General features: G+C 43.0%; 1 long non-coding RNA gene across 1 annotated transcript; it reads right to left on the bottom strand.

Annotated features, from left to right (window-relative positions):
• Nucleotides 1-561: 561 nt before the first annotated feature.
• On the bottom strand, nucleotides 562-8,391 carry LOC123335186. Its single transcript, XR_006553566.2, has 3 exons — nucleotides 7,129-8,391; nucleotides 2,529-2,636; nucleotides 562-1,186 (listed from the first exon to the last, which is right to left on the bottom strand). It is a non-coding gene; the product is annotated as an uncharacterized LOC123335186 (long non-coding RNA).
• Between the last annotated feature and the right edge of the window lie 1,121 nt (nucleotides 8,392-9,512).

The following is a 9,512-nucleotide window of genomic DNA, read 5'->3' on the forward strand; positions in this document are numbered from 1 at the left end:
AGGTAGGGATCTAAACTGGTCGACACACAGTTTGGAAAAAAGAAACTAGAGACAGAATTAAAGTTTTAAAGATGGGACCAGGAGACTCAAGACCTCTAGGATCAAAAGCCCTGTTCCTCGGAGTGACAACACTTTTATTTAGTGTCTTGGCAAGCAGAAAGTATCTGTTGTGCTACGATAAAATCAGCCTCCTGTGTCCCCGGTCACGTCTCCCATTTTATTGATTACTTTGAACAATCTTTGTTATTTTCTTGTACAAGGGGTATCACCCAGCTGGAGGTCATAGACCCATATATGGCTTGGGAAAACATCTTAGTGTGTGCACAAGCAGCGTTCTGAATTTGTGCTGACCCGGTGTTCCAAGGTCCACACTATGTTTATCCTTAACTTAGCAGGGCATGCGGAGAAGGCAGTGGCACCCCACTCCAGTACTCTTGCCTGGAAAATCCCATAGATGGAGGAGCCTGGTGGGATGCAGTCCATGGGGTCGCTAAGAGTTGGACACGACTGAGCGACTTCACTTTCACTTTTCACTTTCATGCATTGGAGAAGGAAATGGCAACCCACTCCAGTGTTCTTGCCTGGAGAATCCCAGGGACGGGGGAGCCTGGTAGGCTGCCATCTATGGGGTCACAGAGTCGGACACGACTGAAGCGACTTAGCAGCAGCAGCAGCAGCAGGGCATGACAACCCCAACTAATCAACCTGATGTACTTTGTTTAGATTGTACTGTATTGCTATATTTTGCTTTTATTCTTTTCCCATGGTGATTTTCTCATGGCTTAGCCAGAGCAACAGGCTGACTGTTAACCCCTGCATTTCCCTCTTTTTGTTTTTGTGGCAGAAAATACGTCGATCTCGCAACTTCTTTCTTCATTAGTTTTTGGAGGGCTTTTTGTGTGCATCTGAGGACTAAACAGAAGATTATAGTGAAACAGCAAAACATAGCTAGTGTTCCAATGAGAACACCTCCAATACCTTTGATCCACCCAAGAGGATTTAATGAGTTAAGGCCTTCTGCTACCCCTTGAAGTGTATCTGTACCTGGTAATAGTCTAAGAGAAGCATGCTGTATGCCAGTAATTCTTGCTTGTAGCTTTTTAACATCTAGAGTAAGGTTGTCGGCTGTATGGCCCTGCAAGTGCCGTCTAACATTTTCCCAGGTGTGTTCAGATCGTTTATATTCCTGAGGGGTTACGCAGAAAGTAGTAATGTTCCAGTGACCCTTTAAATGTATTTTCAATTTAAGATTTTGTACTTTTCCTAAGAGTAGTACTGCGTTTTCTAAATCCACCAACTTGTTGTTAATCTCCTCGTCTACACGAATTTGGGCTCCCCAAGTGGAACTGGCATTTTTATGCCGCTCCTGTGCAAAAGTGGTTGTTTGTACCGTCTGATGGAGAGCTACTCCTCCCACTGCCGCTGTGGCGGTGATATAGCAATAATGCCCATTATGGCAGCAACAAGGAACCCAATGAAATGCTTAGATCTTTTCAGGATGGTATTTAGTACTGCATGGCAGGGGAGAGTTCCCAAGGCCTACTTTGAGTTACTGGCAGCCAAACTCCTAAACGTCTGTGTAAAATCACATAGAATGATTAGAGTTAAATAATGAACTGTTCAAGCAGGTATATGGCTTACGATCCTGGCAGGTCAGATTCCTTTCTGATTAATAGTTATAGTGCCAATCATAATTACATATGGGTTCCTAACACCAGCTTGAGTATAAAATGTCCAATTTGTTGATGTATTGAATGACAGAGTATAATTCATGGAATGAGAATAATTTCCATCCCAAATTCGATATTTTTCAGGCATATGGCCAACTTCCATATTTCTGCTTGAGCCCTACCTAATTTGAGCTGTGGCTATGGAGGAGACATGCCAGATAATGGGATATTCTGAATGTGCAGTAATATTAGTGTGATTGTATTCAGATACAGGCCAACGCAACTTCTTGTAAGGATTGCAGGGTGAGTTTTGGTGTGAGCAGTTAAAGACTGCATACCCCTTAGGGGACCAATCCCAGACAATTCCATAGGAGCCATTAAGTAAGATCACCCCCTCAGTCCCGCGACAATTATCCCTGCGTATTTGACCTTGTCTGTTGGCCCATATGCGCTGTTCTCACACAGGGGTCTATCTGGCTTGGTTAGATTATCTTATTAGTCTCTTGATAGCCAAAGCTCAACCCAGAAAGTAAATGCAGTTGAACCTTAGTGTGATTTCTGTTTAAAGAATTTACAGAAAGCCAAGCCTGTGTTGGTAGATTAAAACAGCCCTGGCCAACACCCAAGCAAACAGGCCAAGTGTCAAAACCCAAAGTACTATTAAAGGGGGTCTCCTCTTCCCTTTTACGAATGGACAAATGCTTGTCTTCTGGACCAGGGATCCAGGAAGAGTCATTAACAAAAACAGGGATAGATCCTTCACCCCAATTAACAGGCGTTAGCAATGGGGGGTTTGGTACATAGATAGGCCCAATAGGTGTAATTCTTTGCTTCTGCCAAAGCCAGGGCTATACTCACTGTGATATCAGGGCAAGCGTAGCCATGGTCAGGTTGCCTGGAGTCACTGGCTGTTTCTGCTCAGTTTTACTCCATGAGCTGGAATCCACACAGGTTCTAGACCTTCTCCTGGGGAAATACAGGCAAGCCTTCTTCCCCATGGAATTAATTAACTTCCCCGGTGACCAAGCATTTGCTAGTGGATCTTGCTACCAAATCACAGGCTTAGTTGTATGTGTGGATGTAGCCTGAAAATGTCACTCAGCTGCAGTTTCCATAGTTTGTGCCGAAATATTCAAAAAAATCGAGGGTAAATAAAGCTTTATTCAATATTGTTTGTTGTCCTTTGGCATCTCCCCCTTTTTTTTGTATCATATGTTTAAGTGATTGATTAGCCCTCTCCACTATAGCCTGCCCTTGTGGATTATAGGGAATGCCTGTAGACTGTTTTATAGACCAAATTTTAAGAAATTGTTGGAGTTCTCTACTGGTATAAGCAGGGCCATTATCAGTTTTTATAGTTTTTGGTAGTTTTATAACAGCAAAACAAGCATATTAATGTCTTTGTACATGTTTCGTAGTCTCACCGGATTGAGTAGTAGTCCGTATATTAATAGCCACATGTACAGAAGAGAGCTTACCAAAGGAAGATATATGAGCTTTATCCATTATAACTATGGATTTTATATGGAACGGTATGATCCAACCAGTCCATTCTGAAGGAGATCAGCCCTGGGATTTCTTTGGAAGGAATGATGCTAAAGCTGCAACTCCAGTACTTTGGCCACCTCATGCGAAGAGTTGACTCATTGGAAAAGATTCTGACGCTGGGAGGGATTGGGGGCAGGATGAGAAGGGGACGACAGAGGATGAGATGGCTGGATGGCATCACTGACTCGATGGACGTGAGTCTGGGTGAACTCCTGGAGTTGGTGATGGACAGGGAAGCCTGGCATGCTGCAGTTCATGGGGTCGCAAAGAGTTGGACACGACTGAGCGACTGAACTGAACTGAACTGATACCATCATTATATCAGTGTCTCAGTCACACATTTGTGACTACACACACATAATGTAGGGGACAACACCTTTTGAAACAGGCAATATAGAATACAATATAGTTAGCAGTAATAGTAAAATCATAAGAACTTAAGTCAAGAACTTTCATTAGATATAGTCCAGTGACATCTTTACGTCATCTGACTTAGTTTGTTAAAGGACTATAGCTTGTTGTTAATTTCCTGGTTGTAGATCCTGGAGCATCTGATCTTTATTTAAAGACTGCTTACTGAGATAAGCTTTAGAAACAAACTTAAGAGTGTCCTTTTTAATAACTTAATTAAACCTCCTAGCAATGTTACATAACCACAAGGAACTATATTAGAAGTGAGTCTATAAATACAGACCTTAATTAACAAAGTTAGAACTTAATATTCAGTGAAACATAATAGATACCATAGGCCTGACAACAGTTGGGTGGATTTTTCTTTTAGAGCTCCCCAGTATACTCTTGAGATTTTTGTATATGTCTGGAAATAGTCTTTTTTACCCGGATGAGGCTGGTCAGAACCCAAATGTCTCCAATTTCTGGAGGGATGAGGCAGAGAGAAAAGAAAAATGTTTTACTTTTACCCACAGGTATAAATCACTAAATTGTTTTAAACCATCAGTGACTTGAGAAGAAGAGCTTTTTTATATTTGAAAACAAAGATTAGAAGCCAGTAATATGTCAGACAAAAAGTCATGAAAATTGTAGTCATATTTAGCAGTCTGTTCAATCTCACGTAACCAGTCCCTTTGTTTTGTGGTCCTTGCCCGACAATGGAGGAAGTCGGTAAAAACGATAGGCTCTGAGAAGTTTGTGAAGCTTTTTGTCAATGTCTGTAAGACCTGTCCAGCAAAGTGGGTGCCCCAATCAACTGGAGATTGTAGAAAACACATTTTAACCATTTTGCCTCTATTGTGAGATATTAACCCTGAAGTCAGGAAAGGCTTTATCCTATCAAATAAAATCGAGGTTTGTCAGGGAGCCGGGGAAAGCCCAGCAGTCTTGGGCCTCCCATAGCCCTGACTGGTTTACAGCCGTTGTTTATCCACTTTAAATCTCCTGACGAGGGGTTAATTTTGTAGAAGCAGAACGAGCTTTGTCTATGTGTGCCATAGTCTCCATAGATCATTGTGAAATAACACTCATTCATTTTATCAAAGTAACAAAAGATTTTAAACGCAAGTATGAATCACTTAAAGACAAAGAATTTTATATAGTCTGTTATCAAAAGCCGTATTCCAAAAAAACTTTGTTCTTTTAACAGGAAGAGAAAACCAAATTCCACATTGGTCCCAGCTTATATTCACTGTGAAAAAATAATTATTTACTTAGTCAAAGCAACGATAAGACTTCAAAAGCAGTTTAATGTCTTAAGAAACTTGTACCATGCACAAAACTCTTCTTTCATTTGCCACAAACCTTTTTTTACACTTTTTGTATTCATTGCTTCATTTATTTCTTTAGCGAATGCTGCTGCTGCTAAGTCGCTTCAGTCATGTCCGACTCTATGCGACCCCATAGACGGCAGCCCACCAGGCTCCCCCGTCCCTGGGATTCTCCAGGCAAGAACACTGGAGTGGGTTGCCATTTCCTTCTCCAATGCATGAAAGTGAAAAGTGAAAGTGAAGTTGCTCAGTCGTGTCCGACTCTTAGCTACCCCATGGACTGCAGCCCACCAGGCTCCTCCGTCCACGGGATTTTCCAGGCAAGAGTACTGGAGTGGGGTGCCATTACCTTCTTAGCCACCTGTAAATTTAGACTTACTTTTTTTTTTAAGACTTACTTTTTTTTTAATAGACTGTAATTTCATTTTTAATACCTTTTTTATTAAAAACATAAATCATTTTCTTCAAGCAACCATGAACTGCTGACAAATTTAGCTTATGTTAAACCTAGGGACACTAAAAGTATTACATAATGTTGATGACTCGAGACATGTCTTAATTAGATTAGCAGACAAAACATTAATGTTAGATATTTAATATTGAATATTTTTCAGTTCACATGAACCTGAATTTAAATAGAGTTCATTTATAAATTAACCTCATATTATCCAAAAATGAAGACACACACTGAGACACAGATAAATTTAGAGAGACAAACAGACAGACAGAGATCTCATAGTTTTCCACTTGAAATTTAAAATGTCTCTTTGCCTCTTCTTTTTTTCTTGGTTTTAGTTCTACCAATTTGTTTATGGCTGGAGTCCCAGATAGAGTGGGCTGTGTATCCCAAGGACATAAGAGTTAACGTCAGGTTTTTACCCAGGCCTATTTTTGTTTCTCAGGCAGAATTGGAGCTCCAAAAAAGTATTTTAATAAGCCAACTTTTTCCTAATTGCATGTGCAAAAAGAACTGGTTTTGTAATTTCAAAAAAGATTTTATTTTAACCAGTTTTCTCCGGAGTCTAAAGAATATCACGGCTATTCAGTGTCAAAAATGTCATCTCTTTTTTGTTAATCATAGTTTCATAGCTAAAAATTAAATCAGAGAATGTTCAAATTGGCTCTGATGACGGGATAGCCTGACTGATAAGATGTTCCAGCAGGGACTGTCTCTCTGGGGAAGTGAGGTCTTCTCTTAAAGTAAAGAAAGCCTGTCCTTTAACTTCTATTTTCTCCCAGGCTCTTAAGCAGTATCACCTCACCTGTTCTATAACCTGATCTTCCATAAATTCTTGATCTTGACTTCTCCCCCAATTTCCATTGTCTAAAGAGACGGGGATCTGCCTGGCTTGGTTATGAGCCACCATAATCAAACAGGAACCCTCAGCTAGTCCCTGCACTATTCACAAGGTAAAAGGAGAACTTCATAGTTCTGAACAGCTTGCTTAAGTTCCTTTAGTCTTTTGAAGGGAATCTATGTACAGCCTCATACACCCCATTAGGATTATTAAGATCTGCCCCAGGAGCTATCCGTTCATGTATGGTCACTGGAAATGCCATAGTCAGCTTCAAGTCACCATAGCCTTCAAGTCACTCTCCTGTCAAGCCCACCAAATACCTTTCTGGAGGGTGACAGAACTGCCGTCTGTGGTAAGAAAGGAAAAGCTTGAGACACTTCAGCAGTTAAGACAGGAGAGGAAGGAAGAGGAGGCCGAGAACTTCTCTAAACAAAGGCGAAGAAGGAACTGCAGCTTTAAGAGCCTCCTGAGTTTTTTGCTCTACCCTCTCGGGCTCTAGCATATTCAGATCGTCTCTTTGATGGGGTTTCACATTCATCCTCACTCCCTTCTGAGTTCTCTGGGGTCTGAAAAGGTTCTAAAATGGGTTTTGTCAGTGCCCAGGTTGACCAGATGGATACAGGCAAGGGCACTCACTCCCCTGCAAAGAAGTTTCTCTAGTTCACTACCTATCTTCTCCCCTGTTCCTAAATCTAAAGTACCAAAAGAAGGGAACCTTGAGCAGTGTTTCTCAATGGTTTGTAAAAGCTCCAATAGCCTGCCCTCACTTAATTTTGTTCCCTCTGCTTTGAAAAGCTGCCTTAAGAGGCATATATATGGCTGGTATTGTTCTGACTTCCTGAATTTCCCATGCTTAACACTGGTTTCAATGCCTGAGAGAGTGTTACTTACCCAAAAGGAGATTTTCAGAGGCCTCACCCCATTCTTCCTCAGGACCCTGTGCTGATATTTCAACTTTAGCTTCGCTCTCAGCGATCCTTCGCTTTTGAGCCCCACCTTGGGTGTCACTTGCTGCAGCCGGCGCAACAGGTAGGGATCGAAAGTAATCCACGCACAGTTTGGAAAAAGAAACTAGAGACAGAATTAAAGTCTTAAAGATGGGACCGGGAGACTCAAGACCTCTAGGATCAAGAGCCCTGCTCCTTGGAGCGAAATCACTTTTATTTATTTAGTGTCTTGGCAAGCAGAAAGTATCTGTTGTGTTACAATAAAATCAGCCTCCTGTGTCCCCAGTCACGTCTCCCATTTTATTGATTACTTTGAACTATCTTTGCTAATTTCTTGTACAAGGGGTATCACCCAGCTGGAGGTCATAGACCCACATATGCTTTGGGAAAACATCTTGGTGTGTGCACAAGCAGCGTTCTGAATTTGCGCTGACCCAGTGTTCCAAGGTCCACACTATGCTTATCCTTGGCTTAGCAGGGCATGATGACCCCAACTAATCAACCCGATGTACTTTTGTTTAGATTCTACTGTATTGCTATACTTTGCTTGGAATTCTATTCCAATTTCCGTAAAAATTATGGTGATTTTCTCATGGCTTAGCCAGAGCAACAGAAGGCTCATTATTAACCCCTGCACTCCGGTACTCTGTGGAGGAAAAAGCAAGGTGCAGAAGGTCTGGGCAGGAGGCTTCTGTTTGTATAGAAAGAGAAGAGACTGAGGATTTCCTCATACTGGCAAAGACTCTCTGCAGAGAGACAAAAAAAACTTTTTCACGTGGTGTCTGCTGAGGAGGGGAACTGGAGAGCCATGATAAGTGAAAGAGGGAGACAGTTTATGCTGTTTATCTTTTTGTACCTGTTGGATTTTGTATCTGTTGTGCTCAGACGCTCAGTCGTGTTCAACTCTTTGCAATCCCATAGACTGTAGTCCCCTAGGCTCCTCTGTCCATGAAATTCTCCCAGCAAAATTACCAGAGTGGGTTGCCATTTCCTCCTCCAGGGTGTCTTCCTGACCCAGGGATCAACCCTCATCTCTTGTGTTACTTGCATTGGCAGGCAGATTCTTTACCACTAGTGCCACCTGGGAAGCTCGTATTTGTTAATAGTGTTTAAAAGTTAAGGGCTTCTCCGATGGCTCAATGGTAAGGAGACAGGGGTTCAATCCCTGATTTGCGAAGATCCCACATGCCACAGAGCGACTAAGCCCATGCGCCACAACTGTTAAGCCTGTGCTCTAGAGCCCGGGAGCCATAACTACTGAGCCCATGGGCCGCACTCGCCCTAGAGCCTGTGCCGCACAAGAGAAGCCACCACAATGAGAAGCGGGAGCACGGCAGCTAGAGTGGCTCCCGCTCGCCACTGCTAAAGAAAAGCCCGCAGAGCAATGAAGACCCAGCACAGCCAAAAGTAAATAAAATGATTAAAAATTCAAGTGTTGATCAAAAAAGGAAGTATATTTAATTACATAGATTGTGGGGGGAGGGGAACGGGAATTCCTGTAGCTGCTGTTCAGAACTTGACCGTGAACCAAACCAATCATTGGTGATAAGAACAACACTAATCAAGCGATCACCAGTACATCAGGTGCCCACTGGGGGTAATTCAGTTAATCCTTGAAACAAACTCAGAGGTGTGAACTGCGATACCCATCTACAGAAGGGAAAATTGAGGCTGGGGGCGGTTGAGTGACAGGAAGAAAGAGCCTCTAGCTTGCTTTGCTTCTCCTTCTCACAATGCCCTAGGATGCCCCCCAGATAGACTGAGAAATGAAAATAGGGGTCTGGCCCCTGGGTGTGTGTCGGGGGGAGGGCAGATAGCGGCACAGAGCCCACAGAGACCAACCTTCCTTTCTTAATTTTTCTCCCTAATCTGCACGCCACACTTGGCTGTGGCACATATTTTTCTTCTTTATCTTGTTTTTGGCCATTTCCGCCATTGCTATGTCAGCTCCCTCCTAGCTGGAGCTTTTGGTTGTCGTGGTCACAGCTGTGTCCCCGGTTCCCGACACACAGTAGGTACTGATGAATGAATGAATTCAGAGGAGGAACCTTAGGAAGGTTGAGAGCAGGGACAATTGGGGACAGGAGAGGAGGGGGGAACGAGGCTAGCGCAAGGATGGGGTGGCACCTGGGGTACGGGGGAGCAGGTGGCTTGTAGACATCTGGGGGACAAAAGGACAGGGGCAGAACTCTTGCCAGCAGAGCCCTGGAGGCATGGAGGTGCCAAGATGGAGAAGGGAGTGGTCAGGATGGCGGAGCTCCAAATGTGACAGCCAGGACAGCCCAGGAGGGGCAACCTGATATGCAAGCAGAGGATTGCATGAGAAGC

Source organism: Bubalus bubalis, chromosome 9 (assembly GCF_019923935.1).
Source record: "Bubalus bubalis isolate 160015118507 breed Murrah chromosome 9, NDDB_SH_1, whole genome shotgun sequence".
Lineage (NCBI taxonomy): Eukaryota > Metazoa > Chordata > Mammalia > Artiodactyla > Bovidae > Bubalus > Bubalus bubalis.